At 35.1% G+C, this 23,079-nt stretch overlaps 1 protein-coding gene and 1 pseudogene across 2 annotated transcripts in view; both read left to right on the top strand.

The window, feature by feature from the left end:
• The window catches only part of AGBL4 (ATP/GTP binding protein like 4), a 1,052,851-nt gene that overhangs the window by 80,760 nt on the left and 949,012 nt on the right, over positions 1-23,079 (top strand). The gene's annotated exons all lie outside the window — the stretch shown is intronic.
• On the top strand, positions 14,226-14,344 carry LOC111744470 (annotated as a pseudogene).

The raw sequence follows: 23,079 nt of genomic DNA, 5'->3' as shown, positions 1-23,079 counted from the left end.
CCTCTTCAACCGCTTATTCAAATCAACTGACACGCTGCTTTGAAGGAAACTTCCAGTACACGTGAACAAACTTCCTATATTTTAAAAGTGACATTGCAGCAAAAAGAGGAATGTATCACTTAATTATGGTTGATTGAGTTTGGTTATAGCCCTCCTCTATCCAATAAAGATTTAAGGTACTACTTGAATGATTACAGTATAAGTATATATTAGTTTAAGATCTAAGACATAAATAGTTTTTCAAGTGATAACCAAAAGGTACATTTTCAATTAGAATTTGCTTTTAATTTATTACTACTGCTTCCTACTTATAAAAATTTTAAAATTACATTAATTAGCAAAACGAGAATGTTATCTGTGTTTTTACTCTTCAGTCTCCATAAAATAGTCATACTTTGATAGTATACTCTAAGTATTGAAAAATCCATACAAATTGTGGGTTGTCATATAGCTTTCAAATAGATTTGCCTTCTGAAGGTATGAGAATATGTTGTGCAGGTCATCTGTTTGCAGCTAGTTTCATTCTCCATTCTTTATATTGCAGGGGACTAACCTCCTGAAAATTATGCTTCCCAGTGTCTAATTATATCTGGATTCCGGCTAGGTTCAGCTAATAGGAGGCACTAGCAGGAGATTGAAAGGCAGGAAGAAGCAAGAAGCCTGGGTAGTTTTACTCCTTTTTGTTTTGGGCAGCATCTCCAGCAGTGGCTATGTCTCCTTCATGGTTTTGCCAGACAGCCCCTTCCTTGTGATCCTGACTTTGTTGGATCGCCCTGGCTCCCAGGATATTGCTGACTCCTGCCTTTGCTCCTCTATGAGTGTTGAGAATTCCTACTGCTGTTAATCTCTGTGTTGCCCCACTCTCACCTGTTTGTCCTTTCAGCTCGCCCAACATTTCTATAACAAGTTTCCTGTAATACCTTCTTTTTATTGAATTACCTGGCATGGGCTCTTTTATTGACTCATCCCTGATTGATTCATGCCTCAATGTTGAAGGCAAGAAATGTTGCTCAGTGATTCCTTGAGTTTCCTATAAATGGTGGGGCTAGATCTTCAATTTACCACTTGCTGCTTCTCATAGCTCAGGACCATAGTAGTTGGGCATGTTTTGCTGAACCTTAATGGAAGCTCTGTTTTAATAGTCAGAGTTAACACTAATGGCTTAAGTCATTGCTGATCTAGTAATTTCCTGAGCTAGGTCATGCTCAGTTGTTTTATGCTAGGTCATGCTCAGTTGTTTTATGTTGGTAAATGAGTTGTGCTCTTGACCAGATTTTTACATTTTAAAATAGAGCTTATGTGTGCAGACTGAAGGGCTGCCCAGATTTTTTTTTGGGGGGAATCTGGTTTATACAAAAAATTTAAAAACAAACCATAATTATGTAGAAATGTCATAATGTTGTGACAGAATATTTTTGGCCCTCTGCTGAGTTTGTATCCTGTGGCCTACGCTGAAGTCATTAGATATTGTTTGGTTTTGAGAATGTACCCATATGATGTCACTTTACTCTTTGAGTTTACACTTTATTTTGGGAAATTATTATTTAAATTTTTTTTTTTCTTTCAGATAGGGCTGAGCTTTCTTTCAGATAGGGCCGAGCTTTTGAATAAGTGAAAATGTCATCCTCCCCCACCCTCCACCCCCGCTTTTTTTTGCTTGCTACAGAAAATAAGAAGCATGAAGCATTGTAGTTAGATAGTTCTACAGAACAGAAAGCATTAAATCTTAGCTCTGCCATTCATTAATGCTTACCTTGAGCAGGTCATTTAAACATGGAGCCTGAGTACATCTTTAAAATAGGTATAACAGTATTTACCCTGCAGGGTTGTTGTGTGGATTAGAATTACCAAAAGCCTAGCAGATAGTCAGTGGTCAGTTCTAAAATGTCAAGGAACCCCAGGGAGGGAAGTAATTCATTTTTTTTGTGTATGGATGGGGTGGAATGGAGTGGGGTGAGTGTGGGAGGCCACTGAGGAATATTTTATAGAGGAGATAATACAGGAACTGTACCTTAATATTCTTCCTGGAATGTTCTTCCAGATAGCATGGTTTTCTCCTTTACTTCAGTTCTTTATTCAAATGTCTTCTCAGTGAGGTCTATATTAGCTACCCTGTATAAAATTTCAACTCTTTTCCCCCTCATTTCCTAATCCCCTATGTGCTTTATTTTCTCTTTTTAGCAATTACTGCTATCTAACATATTATAAAATTTACTTATTTACTTGTTTTTATTTATTGTCTGTGTCTTCCAATAGAATATAAACTCTATAAAGTTTTTTTTTCCCCTCTGGTGCCCAGAACAATGCCTAGCATATGATAGGTGCTCAATAAATAATGTCGAAAGAATGTATGAGAAGACTAGAACTTTATTAGATGAAATTAGTTATACATTCACGTATTGTATTTTTATAACTATTGACCTCAAATTATAGGATGCAAGGTTGAGGAATTTAGCATGGGCATATTGATTTATAGAAAACAAACACTTATCCAGCAACCTTATTTTTTGAGAGTGTGACTGAGAACTTGGGTGGGAGGGGAGAAACCTTTGACTAGCCAGAATAGTTATTATAAAATACATGCACTAAAGTTCATGCACCTTACTCCTCAGAGGAGATACTTAGAATTTATTTCTTATTTAGACATAAGTTCTAACTATCTTGATAATATGGGTTTTCAGCATAGGAAATCCGTGGACGCGGTGGAGCCTGAGGGGATAGGAATGCTCTTTGGTGAGAAATCAAAGTTGACAAACTGACAAAGGGAGGAGGCAGAAAATATAAAAGTAAACAACAAAATTTAAATACGTAACCTTTAAGATATCTGTTGTTTATCATCAATGTAAGATAAATTATATACAAGATGATTTTAGACTGCCAGTAAAAATAGAAATGTCCCTGTATACCTATTCATTTCATCTTTTTCCTTATAGTCTGGTTTGTGTCCTCACTACTCTAGCAAGATAGTTTTCTGAAAGATTGCCAGGGATTTAATCATGTAATTTAGTGGTCTTATTTTAGCTCTTGATTACTCTGCCCCATAGGACATTTCTAATGATTACTCTTACTTTTTGGAACTCTTATCCCCTGGCAGCATTGACTATACCATCCTTATCCTCTGCCCCCACATCTGACTGACCTGTCTTGCTTTCATCCACACATGACACTTAAGGCATTCTCTAAGATTCAGCTCACCCATGTTTAATCTTTATAATTCTTGAATATACATATAATGATTCACCATCCATCCATCCATCCATCCATCCATTGAGAATTATTATTATTGAATATACATATAATGATTCACCATCCATCCATTGAGAATATACATATAATGATTCTCCATCCATCCATCCAGTGAGAATTATTATTATTAAATATCCTAAATCCATTAATTTCTTTCTATCTTCCCCCTTCATTCAAACTACTAACATCTGTCATTAGAAACTACTGTTTCTTTTGCTTTTTTCCATTCATTCCCCTCCTCCCATTATCCATTTTCAACACAGCATCTAAAGTGATCCTTTTAAAACTCAATTTGGGTCCTATTTCTGTCCTATTTAAATTATTACATTGTCTCCCATCAATGTTAGAATAAAATCCAGATTCCTTATCCTGACTACAGTGGTACATGATTTAGTCCTTGGCTACTTTTTCTGACTTCATCTTTTGCCATTCTCACTCTTCTCAATAATGCTTTAGCCACAGTGACATTCTGCCTGTTCATAGAGCAGACCAGATTTGTTTCTGTTTTAAGCTGTTTGATCCGGCCATTTTTTTCTTCCTGGGATACTCACCCAACGTCTTTACATCTTGACATTCAGATCTCAGCTTACATATTGCTTCCTCAGAAACCTTCTCTGATTAGGCAGTCTAAAGTAGCCACCTAATCACTCTATCATGTCATTCTGTTTTTATTCTCTGTTTATTTACTTATTTATCTGCTTCCCCTTCAATAAAAGTAGTGACTTTGTCTATTTGCTGTATCACCAGAGCCTGACATAGTAGGCATTCAATAATCATTTGTCAAAAGGATGAATGAACAAGTCTGTGGCAGATACTGTGGGAACAGAGATAATAGTAGTAATTTGTACAGCAGTGGTTATTAGCCTTTCCTAGGTTACAAGCATTTTTGAGAATCTGATGAAAATGACTGTGACTTCTATTCCAGTAAAAATGCATTTATGTACACTCAGTAAAAGATTGCTTAAAAATTTAAAATGCTTGATTTCTTGAGTAGTTAGTCTTTGTTAGCCACTTTACTAGTATCCCTGCCCTCTTAGAAAGTGTGGAATATACTTTTATTAAGTCATTATCTTTATATGATTATTGGCACATAGTCAATGTACTGGTACAGTGCTTTGCAAAACTATGTGTGGTTAAGAATTTTAAAAAAAATTCTGATGTGATGGTTCTGTGTATGGTTTTGCTCATGCCACATGCAATTCACCACATGAATTTGTCAACATCCAAACGGTTTATACCCTGTTTAACTAGATAAGAACACCAACTGTGAGTTTGAATGGCAAGTAGTTATTAAAGTATCATACTGCACCTATTTTAATAGCAGATCTATGATAAACAACTTTCAAGCCAGCATCAATTTATAGATTATATTTTGACTAGCACTGTCTTGGAAAGTATCATCAGTTTTGAACTCTTTTCAATTCACCAATCCTTTATCTTAATCTAACCGATTATATCTCTAGCTAGATGTTCTATTGTATTTTAAAGTGGACACCCCCCAAAACCAAACTTCTCATGTTCTAACTTCAAACCAGAAGAGCCCTTCGACTTCTTTTTTAATTTAAAAAATTTAAAAAATTTCAATAGTTTGTCATCCAGAGTCGCTTTAAGCCTTTCTTTTCCACTCTACCCAATCACTCATTAAATCCAGGTATTCTAATTCAAATTTTCTTAACCTCTTTTTCATTATCACTCTGCTAAGAAACCTTTCAGACATTTTATTTTTCTAATTACCTCCCACTGTCACAAAATTTTAATGCTACAGATATAATACATATCTTTTTATATGCTGTGGCCCCTCAAAGAGTCACAAATCATTGTAATATCTAAAGTTTCTTTGCCTCTCCAGATATTACCCCTGTTGAGAATACATTACCTATATGATCCTTCTCATATATGCATTTTCATTTTCTTCCTATTACCCAATACCAAATCTTTATTATTTTGATTTTGATCATGATAGTCTCTTTATTTGGGAATTCTTTTCCACATTTCTATTGAAATCAGACCTATCCTTAAGGTCTACACCCAAAGTTACTCTTCTGTGAAGTTTTTTATGATCTACCAGCTGTATATGACTTTTCTCTCTTTTAATTTCCCATTACAACCTTATTGATATTTCTATTATGTAATATAGATTTGTTGTCTGCAAGTGTAAGTTCCTTGAGGGCAGGAACCAGAATTTTTTTCCTTTTCTTACAATGGTTAGCTTTTTTAAAATTAAATTTATTGGGGTAACATTGGTTAATAAAATTATATAGGTTTTGAGTGTATAATTTGATAATATATCATCTGTTTATTGAATTGTGTGTTGACCACCCAAAGTCAGATCTCCTTCTGTCATTGTGTATTTGACCCCTTTTACTCTTATCTACCCTTTTCCTTCTGGTAACCACTAAACTGTGTTCTGTGTTTATGAGTTTTCGTTTGTCTTGTTTGTTTGTTCTGTGTCTATGAGTTTTCATTTGTCTTGTTTGTTTGTCTTGTTAGTTTTATATCCCAGATAGATGTGAAATCACCTTTTCTGCCTGACTTATTCACTTAGCATGATAATCTCAAGATCCATCCATATTATTGCAAATGGCAGTATTTCATCTTATGGCTGAGTAACATTCCATTATATATCTGTACCACATTTTCTTTATCTATCAAGGGGCATATGTATTTGTATAATATGCAGTTTCCATTTGGACTATTTTTTGCATGCTGGAAATAAATATTTAAATTAATTTTTAATAAAAAAATAAAAAACTTTCCTGTACAGTAAACTTAAATTAGACAGTTTTTAACTTTTATTAATTTTCATAATTATTCCTGAAGAGTATGCCAACATAGGAAAGAAATGGCCAATTCACTTGTCAATTTCACTTATCAAAGAGATATTGAAACAGTTTTACAATGTTATGTAAATGGAGATTTCATTTTTAATATATTAATGCCTAAAGATACTTTATGGGAAATTGTATAGGTAGTGGAGTGTTAAATTTGGAAACAGACAGATTTTGTTGTGAGTTCTAGTTTTACCATTTACTACTTGAGTGACCTTGTTTGAAGTTACTTACTGTATTACTCAAGATTCTCCAGAAAAAAACGGAACCAATAGGATATATATGCGCGCGCGCGCGCACGCACGCGCACACACACGTGAAGAGAGAGACAGAGATAGAGAGAGAGAGATAGAGAGAGAGAGAGAGAGAGAGAGAGAGAGATTGAAATATTGAGATTTTTAAGGAATTGAGTCATGAAATTATGGAGGCTGGTAAGTCAAAAATCTGCAGGATGGGCTGGCAAGCTTAAAACTCAGAGAAGAGCTGATACTGAAGTTTTACGAAGGCCATCAGGTTAAAAACCTAGGAAAAATCTTTGTTGATATTGCAGTTCAAGTCAGAAGGTTGTCTTTTAGCTGAATTTCTTCTTGCTTGGGGTAGGTCAGTCTTTTGTTCTGCTTAGGCTTTCAGCTGATAGTGTGAGACCTACCTACATTATGGAGGGTAATCCGCTTTCCTCAGAATGCACTGATTTAAAGGTTAATCTCATCCCAAACATCCTCATGGAAACATCCAGAATAATGTTTGATCACATATTTCAGCACTGTAGCTCAGCCAAGATGATACATAAAATTAGCACTGAGCCTTTCTAAAATTCAGTTTTCTCATTTTAAAATATGTAGAATAATAAACTATCTTATAGAATGGTTGTGAAGGTCACATAAGGTAATGTATCAAATGCCTAACACATGGTGGATGCTCCATAAATGTCAACACTAATTCTTCTCTTTCTCCTCCTTTTACTCATCTCTATCTTCTTCTTCCTTTTTCTGTTGTCATGGAATAAAAACTGTAGCAATTCCTAATATTTATATATCATTTTATGACTTACAAAGTGTTTTCACATCTATTATGGCCTCTTATAAATCCTGGACAAAAAGTAGGGCAAGCATTTTGTTCCTATTTTGGGGAAAGAATATTGAGTAAATTATGGTTCAGAGAAGTTATGTGATCTGTTTAACTGCACACAGCTAATAAGTGGCAGAATCCTGAGGTCAGCCCAGACCTACCTAAACTCAAAGCCTGTGCTTATGCACCTTAGTTCACTCTTGGTTTTTCAATTTTGATCACTTGCTGGCTTATTTATGACAACCTGAGCATTGCCAAGTTGAAGTACAAGTAAATAACCAGTCCGATGATCCTATTAGCTTATAAAACAGGAAGTTGAGACCCTTTGAGGTAAGTAGATGGTAATGTACCTGTTACTACTTTATGGAGCTTTAACTCACTCCTCATGCAGGGTTTGAATGTCTGATCTGGGAAAGCTAATTGTGTGTCTTCATAGCATATCTTGTTTCTCATTGACGGAGGCCGATAATTGGATTTTCTAGCAGTTAATGGAGAAAGGCTGACATTAGTGGATTTGGAGAAGTCAGTCCTTTAGGAATAGTCAGGAAAATGTCATAGGCTTGAAATTGGGGGTTAAGTATATGTTTTTAGAAAGATTTTGGCCTGTTTGTATGTAGTTCATACACTCAGCAAGAAATGTCAAATTATTTTAGTTTATTTAAATCTAACTCATCTGATTCTGGGTCTCTATTTCATAGAGAGCTTCACTGAAGCTCTTTCTCATTCCCTAAGATTACATAAGATTCCAAGAGGCTTATGTGATACTTAGACAATGCTTAGACCCTCCTGATTTTGAAATTTCTGAGCACTATGGCATCCTCACCATCCAAGCCCAGGTAGCTCTTTGAAGGTGGACTGTGTCACTGCAAGCAGGCAAAGGGGATCTTTATGGGGTCTTTGCCTAGATCCAAAGCCCAAGTGCTCAGAGTTCTTCCTTCCTAGATGCCCTGCACAGCCATTCCCTGCTGAGGACTGCTAGGGAGCACCTCTTCCTCCCACCACTCATGAGATCCTTGACTTTCACTTTCCCAATGTGGAGGATGATTTAGCCCCTTCTGTTTCTAATGGAAGTCTCCTCTTTCTATTAGCATAATCCTGGCTAAGGTGAGGAAGAAAACTGTTGGAGGCTACCTTTGCCTTTTTATTGCTTCACACTCAAAATACTTTCTGAGGCAAGAGAATTCAGAGTCTGGAGAAGAGTGTGCGGGGTGTGTGTGTGTGTGTGTGTGTGTGTGTGTGTGTGTGTGTAGTGGGGGCCAGTATCCAGTGTGGGGGGAAACAGAATGTGGGATATCATATACAAAACACCAAAACAAATGAACGGCTCGATAAATTATCTTGTAAAACTGTTTACTGTCAGTGTGGTATTTTTTTCCCCTTCACAGATTGGTTTTGCCTAGGAATCAGGAGACTTGACACTTATTATGTATGTAGCCTTGGGCAACTCACTTAACTTCTCCGAGTGTGTGATTTAATCACTAAAATAGAGTAATAAGCCTGTCCTGATAGTTGACAACACTGCTATTACAAGGAAATGGTAGCAGATAGGGAAAATGTTCTTTGTTAATATACTATAAAATGTAAGGACTTCATCCTTTGTAATTTGTGGTAAGAGAGAAATTTCTCAGTAAGTTTTTAAGTCAAGAAATCCATGTGATTTTAAAGTAACATAGAACCCCTTGGAAATTATTACAAATAATTTCTACTCACATTGTTTTGGACAAAACATCATATGGCTATGTCTGTTTTCAAGAGGGAAAAAAATAGAATTCTCCCATGTGTTCTGAAAGTGAACAGGGTAAGGACAGTTAGGGAAATATTGAGTATCTATCTATTACACCCCAGATACTACATAAAAAATGTTCTATACCTCATCTCTAATTTTCCTAAGAATTCCATGAAATAGACACTATTTCCTCTGTACTTCAGATGGAAAGCTGAGGTTCAAAATTTAAGTAGCGATTAGTAAATAGCAGAGCCAGGATTTGACCTTTGTCTGACTCAAAGGCCTGATTTCTTTCCACTGGATCACATACTTTCTTTTCTCTGCAGTTTTGTTAGCCACAGATGACTTGGAATGGAAGACTTAAGTTTAGGTTAATAATATTCGATTGGTCAAAAATAATTACTATTTACTGGGCATTAGGAGCTCTGAGCTCATATGTCTGAGTCTTGTTTTTCTCATTCTATATCATGAAGGAATTTGGGCCTGCGTTTTTGGGTTTGGTAGATGATCTCTAAGGTCCTGCAATGTTTAATTTTACATGTCAACTTGACTGGTCCATGGAGTACCCAGACATTTGGTAAAATATTATTCTGGTTATGGCTGTGAACGTGTTTCTGCATGAGATTAACGTTTGAGTTGATAGACTGAGTAAAGCAGGTTGCCCTCGCTAATGTGTGTGGGCCTCGTGTAATTAGTTGAAAGCTTGAATAGCACAAAAAGGCTGTACCTCTCTTGAGTAAGGGAGAATGCTTCCTGCCTAAGTACTGTGAGCTAGGACATCAATTTTTTCCTGCCTTCAGCTGAACTGAAATATTGACTCTTCCTGGTTTTTGAGCCTGCCTGCATTTGGATTAGAATTACACCATCAGCTCTCCTAGGTCTCCAGCTTGCCAGCTGCAGATCTTGGAAATTGTCAGCCTCCACAATAGTGTGAACCAGTTCCTTATAATGAACTTTTTTCTGTATATGTGCGTGTGCATGCGCGTGTGTGCACGCGCAATCACACACACACACACACATACACACACATTCCCTCCATCCCTCCACCGCCCCCCGCCCCACTCTATTTTTTCAGTTTCTCTGAAGCACCCTGATGAATACAGGCAAAAGCAACTCAGATTGTGTGATTATGAAATTAAACAGTAATAATGAAGAGCTGCTGTTTACAGGAGAGGTTCAGATTCATTTCTCCTTTCAGTCAGTATTTTTTTGAGGATCCCTAATAGAATCTTTACATTGACATTTACACATTTTCTTATCACATGAGTATTAAGTAGTTGTCATCATTAGGAAGATAATTGACCAAATGTTTTTTTCTGAAAATGCTGGCTGCCAGTATGGATCAATGCCATTGCATTTATGGCAACATTTGGCTTACCTTACCTAAAACAAGTCACAGAAAATTAAGAACAGAAAGATTGATCCTTTTCCAAGTTTGATATTTTCTCCTGACAACTATTCTGCAACCCCAGGCATTGATTAATGAATGGAGTATGCACAAAGTGATATCAGCTCACACATGTGACATTACTCAGATGTCTCAAACTCCGGAAAATGCATGTGAATGATTTATGGAATTGATATTAATCTCTTTCCAGTAAATGCATTACTTCAGATACATGGGAAATTGATGTTACTACCCTAATGCCAAATTAATTTCTTTCTTGCTGGATCAGCATTGTAAATGGAATTAGATGTTAACCTTTTATACATCTAAACAGGGTAAAATATTGGAAACAGTTTTATAAGTAAATTTTGGATGCCCATTGCTGAAGGGGAGGGTATGTACTTTTTCTTTGTGTTTTTTTTTCCTGAGATTTGTGGATCCTGGGATATTGGATGATATTTAAAGTATAACTTGATAGCATTCAGGGATAGAATAATTATAATTGAATCTGAATATTTAATGTAGAACTATAAATAATAGCATAGCAAATGAGAATTACATGTTATTAAAGATCCCTAAAATTCCAAAGAACAAGACTTTTTTTCAAGGGAGATTTTATCCAAGAATTCTCAGTCACTAACAAACATTTTTAACCCATGCATAGGGCATAAAGGAAACTAAAAACTTGTCAGGTAGCCTCTTCTTCTTTCATATATGTCTGAGCCTGCATATTCTAGTCTGTTTTCCCTGTGTTCCCAGCTTACTGTGGCTTTCAGTTGCCATAGCATTGATTTTTGGCCTGTTCAACATAATCTAGTAAATTCAGTCATATATCAATTCCAAATTATCAATTATCAAAAGAAAAATATTATTGGCTCAGCTTGGGTTTGGTCAGTTGTGGCCAAGGTCAGTGGCCATTGGATATATAATGCTGCCTTTTCAAGGTTGTGGGTAGGACAAATTCTCTAAGAAGGAGCTGTAGAGGGGGAGTGATGGATATCTCTAATATAGTTGGCCTTGCAGGTCTGTTATGGTTCTTTCAGCTTGACACATCTCTATTTTATGGAACTGCTGCCTCCCATACCTTTACCTTTCTCTTCCTGGTTTCCAGCAGTTAGATATACTGCTGATGGGCCTTGCCTTTCATTCCAAGATGCCTCATCCTTAAGCCAGTCTTGGCCAGAGTAGTATCAGAGTTGCTGCCAACTAGACTTTATTATTTCATGTACAAGAGACAAACCCTGGTCACTACTCTATAAGTTATAGCATTTCCTGCATTATTTGCATTGGTATAGTCTGCAGAACTGGGTTCTTTCTTGACAGCTCCTTTTCTGTGCCATAGTCTTACTAGTCACCTAGCTTTGAAGCCTAGAATTAGTATCTCTTTTAGCCTAGGGTATGGCCTTGAATGCTTTCTCTCTTGATGGGAATCTGAGCTGGGAGGCCTAATGTTCACCATGTCTATACTCAAATTTACTTCTCAGCTTTGGCTGAGATCCAGATGTGAATAGACAGATTTCCCAGAATCATTAAGTGGCAAATATGCTTGGCCTGCATTACTGCCTACAGCTTAGACCTTTTAGAACCACATTTAGCTGAAATTATGCCTCAGCATCCTTTGGTTTGGGGGCATTATATATCAACTTTTCAATATTTTTACACCATTTGTTATTTCAGAGAATTTTGATCTCCTAGAACTTCTGCTATTTATTCCGTATTTGCTATCAAAACACTATACCAAGATATTTCTTCGATTATTTTATTTCTATTGGTTTTATATTATATAGGCATAGGTGAGGGATGGGAAGAAGAAGAAAAGATACACCCGGCATAGTCTTCAGAAAAGCTTAAAGCTCGGTGAAAGATGTAGCATATATTCATCAGTAATACCAGGGAGTGAATCTACCAAGAGAGAGAAGAGGACTGAATCTTCATTAATTAATTACTCAAATATTTATTGTGTTTACCATGTCAGGTTCTCTTCTAGGCAGAGAATCAGAGGTAACTAAGATCAGTTCCTTGATGTCAAAGAGGTCAGAGTAAGTGCACTAAAAAACTACAGGGACTGATGGTGTTCAAGTCACCATTATCTCTCATCTGACTGTTTCTTAAATATATTCTGTATACTCACACCCCAGAGCCTTTGCACTTCTGCCTGCAATGCTCTGCGCCCAATATACTTACATGGTACATTTCTTACTTCATTCAATATAGTACTCTTTTCAGCTTCCCTATCACTCTTACACAATTTATTTTTGTTCTTGTCACTTATCATCACTAGCTTTGTTATATATTTATTTTTTAATTTGATTATTATGTCTCCCTCTAGAGTATAAGCTCCATGAGAACAGGATTGTTTCTGTATTGCTGAGTGCTTTATATCCCCAGAACTTAGTACAGTATCTTATACATAATGTGTGCTCAAAAAATACTTGCTGATTAAGTAAGAGAGTGAATAAATTAATGAATCAAGTACAAGTGAGTAGAGTCTGGATAGGGTATGATAGTGTCACCAAAGAGGGAGTGGTTATTTTGACCTGGGAGAAAGGGGTGGTGTTAGGAAATGTGATTTGAGAATGGAAGGGGGTGGGAGTAGACAGTTTTGTCATGTGCTGCTTGTACGTGCCTCTGCAGAAATAAGTTGTTGATAGAATATTTCAGTGTTTATAGTAGAAGAGTATGTTTTAAGCAAGAGGTTTTTTTAAATTAAATTTATTGGGGTGACATTGATTTAATAAAATTATATAGGTTTCAAGTGTAGAATTCTCTTTTTAATGCCTTCTGCCTTCTTTTGAGTAGTCATGAACTTTCCTAATGAGTTGTAGGTTTCTTAAGGTGAGTGAGGGCCAGGGTTTATTTGTGTATCCTCAGAGCCCGACACAGTGGTTGGGAAGTAGATTTTTTAAAATATAAATTAATTATAGTTCCCTTGGAGCTGGAACATTCTAGAACTCTGTGATTCTCTCCTAGCCTGATACTTCTACAGCTATTTTTTAAGGTTCTTGCAGAAGATGAACTTTTTGGTCTATTAAATCTTATAGCTCTGGCTTCTTTCCCATATCTTTTATATGGGAGATTCATATAGCTACTTTTCTCATTGCACTATAATAATTTATTTATGTGTAGGTCCCTTCCATTAGACTTTGAGCTGTTGGAAGACAAGTGCTTCTCTTAGATTCTATTTCCTGTGATGTAGCTTGGTACAGTATATGGCACATTGTAGCTCTGCAGTAAATGTGGAATGAATGAGTAGAAAATTAATGAGAGTACATGTAGAAAATTGACATTTATCAGGAAAACCTATGAGAAAAAAGGATGATTTGCGTAAAAGGATAAGTGATGGATTTTAAACACCTTAGTGATTATCCCATGCTCCGACACTTCGACAGTTTCCTTAAAGTCGACATTTCTAAAATAACCAGCTAATGTCAGTGTTCATAGATTAAGTAGAGACACCTATGAATGAATTTGCACTCTTTTCTCCTAGGCTTGTACCTGCATGTCAGTGCTCCTTAGGTAGGAAATACATTGATGAATGCATCTATTTCAATGCATGTTGGTAAATTTGGTGTATCATTATTTAAGGATCACAGCTGTCTCCAAATGTACAAGTTCATGCATGCAGCCTGTGGCTCCCACTGTTAACAGTCACAGAGTATAGGTGCTGAAAGAAGTCATGCTCAGAGGAACTCCTATGGATATTTCTCTCTTTCACTCCACCTTGGATGTACTACCCAAACAGAGTTTAGCAAATGTAGTTATGACTGTTTTAGTGTGACTATTTTAGCATTAAGCCAGAACGATTATATATATAAGCAGCACAATGAATGTACTCCTTCAATGTCTATGTCTAAAAGTTCTAAATTTTCTTGAGTTTCAGTTTCCTCATTGAACCTTCGTTCACTCAACAAATATTCATTGACTGTTAATTATATGCAAGAATTGCTTATGTACAAGATTTATATACTTAGTATATGGCCATGCCACCCTGAACACGCCTGATCTCGTCTGATCTCGTAAGCTAAGCAAGGTCGGGCCTGGTTAGTACTTGGATGGGAGACCACCTAGGAAAATGTGGTGCTATAGGCGTTAAAAGAAAAAAAAAAAAATTTACATACTTAGCAACAAACACAACAAAAGCCAACAAATATTTTTTGAACATGTGCTTTTGTGCCCAGTACCATGGCATATAACACTGTGGAGGCAGCATGGTAGAAGGGCAAGAACATGTATTTTAGAATCAGACAGCTCTGGATTCTGATTTACCTAAGCTTTGTACTAACGCTGCATTTTGATGAAGTGTTTGGATTTCACACTGTTCCACCTTCTCTATTTTCATTTGTTTTAGTTCAGGCTGCCAGGACTATTGCAATAATCTCCAAATTTACCTTCCTTCCTCAGGCCTCTGCCATTTCGATATATCGTATATACTATTTTTTAATTTTTTGTTTCTGTATGTAAAAAGAGTACTTTTGCACAAGTCATTTTCCTGAAGCATAGCTTGAATCACATCACTCCGTACTTTAAGGCTTTCAGTAACTTCCTTCTGCCTTCTGAATGAAATAAAAGTTCTTTAATATGATATTTAAGACCTTTCAATATGGATTCAGCTACTGTTTCTAGTTTTCCTTTAATTCACTCCACTGTATTTATCCAGTGCTGTAGTCAATCTGAAGTATTCATTGTATATTAAACATGTTTTTGCTGTGGTTTTTCTTCATTATTCTCTTAGAAAGGCCTTTGACTCTGTCCTTCCTTGGCCCCTATTCCCACTACCAAATTTTCACCTTTTGATAAAACGCTTTATTGTTTAAGACCTATTTCAAATGTCATCTCATCCATAAAACCTTTTCTGAAGTTAATGATCAGGTGTGTAATGTCTCCTTGTACTAAACCAATTATTTGAACTTCTCTCATAGCATATTGAATTCTGCTTTGTAGTTTAGCTACTTTTTCCTAACATATAATAAGCCCTTTAATGGCATAAATTATTTCTTACTCCTCTTTTTAATTCTCTGATGGACTTGAAATAGAATCTAGTACATAGTTGTGAGTTATAGAGTAGAAGGAGCTTTGAAGTCAGATAGACTTGAATTCAAATTCTGTTTCTGCTACTTACTGGTTGTGTGACTTTGTGTAAGTTATTTAGCTGAGCCTCATTTTCCTCATCTAGAAGTAAAATTTACACCTACCTTACAGAGAGGGAAATGGTAAAGATTAAATGATGTAAGATAGGTAAAACATTTGGAACAAAATCAGTTTTATGTTGAATGATAGTTATTATTGGTTTAGAAACAAACTAATATTTTTTATGGAATTGAAGTAGCCAATGGAAAATTAAATAGTTAATATGGGGTGGAAAGGTATAATTGGAGACAGCTAATCTATTTGACAGACATGAATTTGAGAAATCACTGGTGATATACATATATATATAATCTCAAATTTTCTACCATTCTTAAATATTGGCAGAGGGATTTCATTATAACTTCCTAGCATTAGTCATCTGAGATGGACAAGGCTGAATTCTTGATTGTTCATTGCATTCTGTCGGGTTGTGACCATTTCTTCTCCTTTTTTCTGTCTCACATATGAGGGCTTCGAAGCTGATATTAATTTTGCTTTATTAGAGGACATCATTTGGGATTGACCATAAACTATCTGATTAGAGCAGTTAGGCATTGGGGAATAGTTGGGGAAATGGGAAATGTTCCTTTTGTACTTTGGTTTGCAGACCTGTAAGTTCATAGTTCTGATATAATAGTTCTACCAAATCTTGATAGAAACTGCATATCCATAGCACTAGTGTTGTCCAACACATTCTTGGTTTCCTAAGAGTGTCGTTGGATACTATTAGGAAAGAATTTTTAGCATTTTTCCTGTGTAGCTGCAAACCTATTGCAATAAAAATGTAGTGTTCAGTAGTATTATTCCATTGGTAGCATATAACTGTTCACATTTATACTGATTGATTTTCTTTAAGTGCCTAGCTGCCTATTAGGTTCAGATTTTTCCATGTTAATTTTTATTTAGTATTTTTCTTTCTGAAAGCAAACAGGGAACAAACCATATATTATCACTGCACGTTTTTTTTTTTTTCCCCAGAAGCTAGTGAGAGCTTTAGAATCTATAACAATGAAATAATGTGGAGGTAAATTACCATAATATACAACAGGATTTTATATCCTAGCAATCTTTTATAGACTACTAACTTGAATCATACCCATGTGCAAATTATCTGAATGCTATGATGTCAGAAACATAAATTAGCTCCTACTATGTTAGGAAAAGGATATTTTTCTGATGTATTCAACATGCTTTTTTCTTCTAATATTTATAAGTGTTAGAAATAATAAGTTCTCTTATGTAAGATGAGCGACATTCTTAACTAATAATTCATTGCTTGAATTCTGAGTCCCAATGGGCAGAATATAGAAGGAATGACACACATATATTTTAATAGTAATAGAGGACTTGGGGTGTTATAATGATATATTGATTAACTGATCTTACACGATTATAACTAAATTTAGCTCTGTGCAAAATTATGAAGGAGGTTGTCTGAAAAGCACCACAAATCTAACAGGCCCCAAGTTTAGGAGACTGTCCTCCTGACTTTCCTATCTGAGTCTGTGGGTATCCCCATCTATTCTGTCACTCAAACAAGAAATTTCCTTAAGGCTGGGACAATGCCTTTTTTGTCTTTGTGTCCATATGGCCTAGAACAGTGTCTGATAGGTAATGTACAATCAATAAATAGAGAAAATGAAAGCAATTGGAAGAGCAGTTCTACAAATTTCCACCCTATATCCACCAACTCACTTAAATCTATGCTCTATATTCTTTCTTTCCTTCTCACTGGAGAAACCCTTTCTGCTCTTATCAGAGGTTAACCTTTCCACTTGCACATTAGATCCCATTTTTCCCTCATACTCAAAGTTATTATTTCAGCAATTTCTCCCTCTATCTTTATTATTATTATTTTTCTGTACTATATCATTTCTATCAGCATATAAATATGCAATTATTTTTCCTATCTTTAAAAAATTGTAGTTTCCCTATCAGCTATTACTTCCTTTTTTTTGTTCTCTTTTACAGAAAAAAATATTGAAAGAGTTGTCTGATTCTAGTACTTTTCTCCCTGAGCCCATTCAATCAGGCTTTCAAAAGCCATACCCTTCCTCCAGAATTGCTCTTCTCATGATCATTAATGGCCTCTTGGTTGCTAAATTACAGTTCTCATCATATATTCTTATAATTCTGTTAGAAGGATTTGACCCATTTGGACTATTCCCATTCCTTCCTCTTTGATATATTACTTTTCTTGGCTTCACAGATGTATACCAACCCCCTATTTTTCTTTCTATCTTAGTGGCCACGTCTTTACATTTATTGGTGCCATCTCACGTCTTTTTTTAAATTAAATTTATTGGGGTGACATTGGTTAATAAAATTATATAGGTTTCAAGTGTATAATTCAATAATACATCATATGTTTATTGCATTGTGTGTTCACCACCCAAACTTAAATTTTCTTCTGTCACCATATATTTCACTCCTTTCTTTACTTTCTAAACACTGGAATGTTCAGTTCTTGTACAGTTATGCCTTTTGGTTATCTCATCTGATTATTTAACTTTAAACATTATCTACACACTGATTTATATCTCTAGTACAGACCTCTCTCTTGAACTCTGGACTCATATTTATCAAGGATGAGCCCAGATGAACTACCTGGCTAACCCACAAAATTGGAGGAAATAATAAAAACACTGTTGTTTTAAGCTACAAAGTTTTGTTGTGGTTTGTTATGTGTCTGTGGATACACTAATGTAAGCTCTGACTTCATTATCCTGAAAGCAAATGTAAGGCGTGAAAACCATGATTTTCAAATGGTTTAATTTATTTGCAAAATGTATCGATAGATTCTAATCTTACCAGCAAATATAAAAGCTAGTTGATTCATGAAAATGGAAATTATTTATCCTTTTCCCCTAAAAGAATTCATTATTCATGATGTATAGTAATAAGAAATAAAAATAACAATTATGTTGTCTCTATGCAGACAGACAAGCGAGTTATTCTAGTTAGTCCAACACTACAATTCATGAATAAGGTGGAATCCAATTTTATGAATTACTTGGTAAGTTCAGTCTTTGGTAATTTAACAAAAGTATCAGTGTTTTCTAATATAATAAATATAATGAATTGAATTCATGTTTTTTTTTTCCCTGTCATGAATCTGGGCCATTATGGTGTGTATTACTTGCATATAGATAAAGTTATATTTTATAATAAAGATTAAATTTACTTAAGTAAATAATTTTAATTTACTCATTGCCCTTCCTTATTAATCTCATGTATTGTGTACTATATTTAGAGAAAGGCTCATACTAACACATTGACAGTTTTTTATGAGAGAACATGAATGCATTTAAAATTACACTTTAATATAAAAGACTGTATGGTTTCATATTTGCAGGAGTCTGTTGTGAGAAGTTGTAAGTAAATTGCCAAATTATAAGTGTTAATTAAAAAAAAATCCCAACTATGTAAAGCTTATCAACACAGTATTTTAAGAGATTAGCAACACATCCTAGTTGAAGAGCAGTCCAAAGTTGCTATTTTCTAGCACGAATTTAAACCACACATCTTAGAATAGGCAGTCAGCACTTTGCTTTAAATTCTTTTTAATAGCATTATCTATTGTTCCCTAAAAGCAACATTAAAGCAAATACAATATTGGAAATATTAATTATCAAATCTTTTAGTTGACATGAGATTAGAAAAACTGGTTTAATTAAGATAGTACAATTATCGATACCTAGTTGATAATAATTATTATAATTATAGCAATTGTTCATATTTGTAAAATATTAAAGTCTCATTTTTCAAAGTTTGTCAGATTCATTATCTAATTTTTTTGTCAGTGACACTTTGAGGCAAATGTTAGATCATCATCATTATCATTATTTTCACCTTCATTTTAGGCATAAGGAAACTATAGTTCAGAAAAGTAGAGTGAATTTTCCAAGGTCCTATAGCTGAAAAGTAGCATACCTGGAAGTAGGATTCCAGATTCTTATAAAGCTCTGTTTAATTAATACTAGTTAATGCTCAATGCATTTGTTAAGTGGCACAGAAATTAAAATACCAAACATACCTTTGAAGAAGAATGGAGAATGTTATTTAGACTTTCATATTCCAAGTGATAGGTTTGTGTTCTTTTCTGAACTAGTAGAGGCAAAAGTAGAGAGAGCACGGAGTTCATAGTCTGAGGCCCTGGGTTTAAGTTTCATCTCTGTAATTTAACTAAATTTGTGATCTTTGGCAAGTCATTTATAATCTGTTACTAAATTTCCTCATTAAAAAGATGGGAACCAAATGTTTTTTAGGATCAAAAGGAAGAGAGTGAATGAATATTTGTTAAGCAAAAATTATAGGCAGGGATTGTCCTAGGAGATTTATATCTAATATTTTATTAAATAAGTTATCTTATGAAGGTTCTTTATGACGTTTCTTTAGAAATTATAAAATAACCTAAAATGCTGTCTATCAATCTGTTTATTCATTCAGTTACGAATGAAAAATTTCTTGTTCCATTTTCTCAGGGCTTTGCTAGGGCAATGAGTATATGGTAAATGAAATCAATAAAAGTAGTATTGGTAGATAATAAAGATCTAATGTGTTATTCTTCATCAGGATATTTTGATTCTCAAAGAGTATCTCTAAAGATACATGGCTTTATTTTCAGAAGAATGACTCTGTAATGGAAATATTTCAAACACTGTAACAAGCTACTTCAAGACACATTTTTGGACAATGGTTCCGTGACATCTTTCATATTATGTTTTTGAAGAAATTGCTGGTTACATGCAACTATACAGGTACTGCTTTGCCTAGTATAGGGGAGGTATATTAGTAATGTCTCAATTGGGTTACTTCTCAGGGCAATTGTTAGGAATACAGCTGAGATCAGAAAAGGAAACAGTAAAGAACCTTAATGTATAGAATAGATATCATAACACTCATGTGCTTTTCTCAGATGTGAAATCCTCAGGTGCATTATTGGCTTATTTTAGACATAGCTCTTACAAATCTAATTGTCTAGTTTCTCACTCTCTGTATTAGTTACTTATTGCTGCAAAATAATATCACTAACTTAGCACTAAAACAACACACATCTATTTTTTTGTCACACAGTTTGTGTAGATTAAGAGTCTAGGCATGGTTTAGCTGAGTATTCTGTTTAAGGTCTTATGAGGCCACAATCAAGGCATGGGCCATGGCTGAAGTCTTTTCTAAGGCCTTGACTAGGGAAGGATCAACTTCCAAGGTCATTTAAGTTATTGCAGCATTCAATCCCTTGTGGTTATAAGAATGAGGGCTTCAGTGTCATTCTGGATGTTGAATGGAGTCTACCCTCAGCTTCCATAGGCTGTCCACAGTTCCTTGTCATGTGGATCTTCCCACTATGGCTGATTTATTTCTCCGAAAGGGAGACAGAGGTATGGGTGTTGCAATATTATGTAACAGAATCATGTAATCAGGTACCTGTAATTATGTACATCTTTCCACTTTTGCAGTATTTTATTTGTTAGAAGCAAGTACTGGTCTCACCCATACTCAGGTTGGGGGGCTTACACGATGGTGTGAACACCAGAGATTGGAGATTATGAAGGCCACCTTAAGAGTCTGTCTGTTACACATCCAAATAGGTTAAAATAAGTTAATGCTATTTAGTGGCAGATATGGTGGAACTGACATCTATTATATTGCTTATAATTAACTACCCCCTTCTCCATTCCCACCCTTCATCTTCCTTTTCCTGCCAACCTCTCAACTTTTACATATGTAAAGAGACTTCTAAGCCAGTGATGGAAGCTGGTGTCATTTTATTTTCTGTGTCCATCTGGGCCACTAGTTAAACCCTTTAGTATGTGGACATGATTATAAGTACTAGAAACTCAAGGAGATAGTGTATACTGATCACAACTTACTTGAAACACATTTAGAATGATTTAACAGTTGAGAGTTCTTTATATTTTCACATCCTGTGTGACCATTTTGACTACTTGTCTGGACTATTTATTGTATCTTGATGATGCCATCTCTTTTACTCTATAATACCTTTATATTTTTCCTTTCATTCTAGAATTTATCTTCCTTCCTTTTTCCCTTCCATTATCCTTCCTTCCCTCCCTTCCTTTTTATAAACTGCCTTTAAACATTTTACATGTCTTTTAAATCTGAAACATTAGTCATTTCTAGCATAAAACTTTCTTGAATCCCTTCAGTGTACCAACCAGTTCTCCGGGAAAGAGAACTGATCACACCTCCTCCATGATCACAGCTTGCCAACAAAAGTAACAATAGTAGTTATGGATTTAATATGTGCTAGTTGCACTACATTTATTATCTCATATAACCTTCGAGTTAACTGTTATTTTCATTTTATAGATGAGGGAAACTCATACTCACAAGGAAATATAACTCGCCTAATATCATCCATCTTTTCTAGGATAGAACTAGGATTCAAATCTACCCTAAGCTCATGCTTTTTGTAATACAAAAATTGCCTCTTAGCATTTTTCTCATTTTGTGCTTCCTTTTTTCGTTTCTTGTTTACATGTGTGTCTCCCTTGTTAGATTATAGCTTCTTTAAAGACAAAAATCATATCTCTTATTATACCCTTCTCCTCTACCCTATACCTTTTTCTACCTCCCTCATACCTAGCAGTGTTTCCATATAGCTGACCGTCAGTAATTCTTGCTACACAGAAATGAAAGGTGTTATGGTATTCTTTAAGGTGACTAAGACTATGTTCTGTGTAAATGTAATGTATCCCCACACATTTCTTTGAAAATATTGAATATGTAGTATGTCACCGCCATTATTCTAGCATAAGTTTGTGTTTAGAGCTAGTGAATCAGACAGGCTGTGGTTTAAATTCTAGCTCTGACACTTATATGAGCTTGGGCATATTAGTTATCCTCCTGGAGCCATGGTTTTTTTCAGCTTTATTAGGATAATCTAAAGTATACCTCTAGGGAATGAAATTAGGTAATGTGTATAAAGGATTCTTAACTACTGTTTGATCTCTTTCTTGCCCATCACCCCCAGTTCCCTAGTGAAAAGATAACAGAGATAACTCTTCAGTATGAATGATTTTACTTCCCACTGTATTGTGGTTTTATTATTATCTTCACATATGACTTTCTAGAGTATGTTATGTAAAAAGAGTGGTCCCAGAATAGATTTTTGTGTGCATCTGGCCTTGGTGCTAAAATTGCTCATTTTTCCAAACAAGAGTATCCATTGAGCCCTGGACTATAGGCATAAGTAAGTTAAGTGTATCAGGAAGGTATTGTTGATTTCAGGCATAGGATTTCTTTGAGACTATCTCAACTACTGTACTTCAATTCAGAAATTTGTGTATTTCTGAAAGTCTCCCAAAGTTGACTCTGTGGATTTTTCTATTCGATTTACAATCTTGGCTTTTAAAGCTTCTGATCACATTTTATTTGTCTATAGTGAAGAAGGGCTAATTATTAGAGTGACAAAGGAAGTCATATATTTTAAAGCTCTCTGTGTGGCCAAAGGGTGCTTTTAATGAAAATTAACTTTACTGAGACATTTGCAATGCGCATGCTGCACCACTGATACAGTAATTCATTTTATACCCTTTTTAAGAATCTAAATTCATTGTTTTATAGCACCATTATATATTTTTTAACCTTAGGCTAATGGAGAGTGGATGAGAATTCTCTATTTTCAGAGCTATTTTTTGACATTCTTATTTTCTTAGGTACCAGAGTAAAGA

The sequence above is a fragment of the Pteropus vampyrus genome, unplaced genomic scaffold, assembly GCF_000151845.1.
Source record: "Pteropus vampyrus isolate Shadow unplaced genomic scaffold, Pvam_2.0 Scaffold135, whole genome shotgun sequence".
Lineage (NCBI taxonomy): Eukaryota > Metazoa > Chordata > Mammalia > Chiroptera > Pteropodidae > Pteropus > Pteropus vampyrus.
The sequence above is the reverse complement of the archived record's forward strand: the minus strand, read 5'-3'. Positions and strand labels throughout refer to the sequence as shown.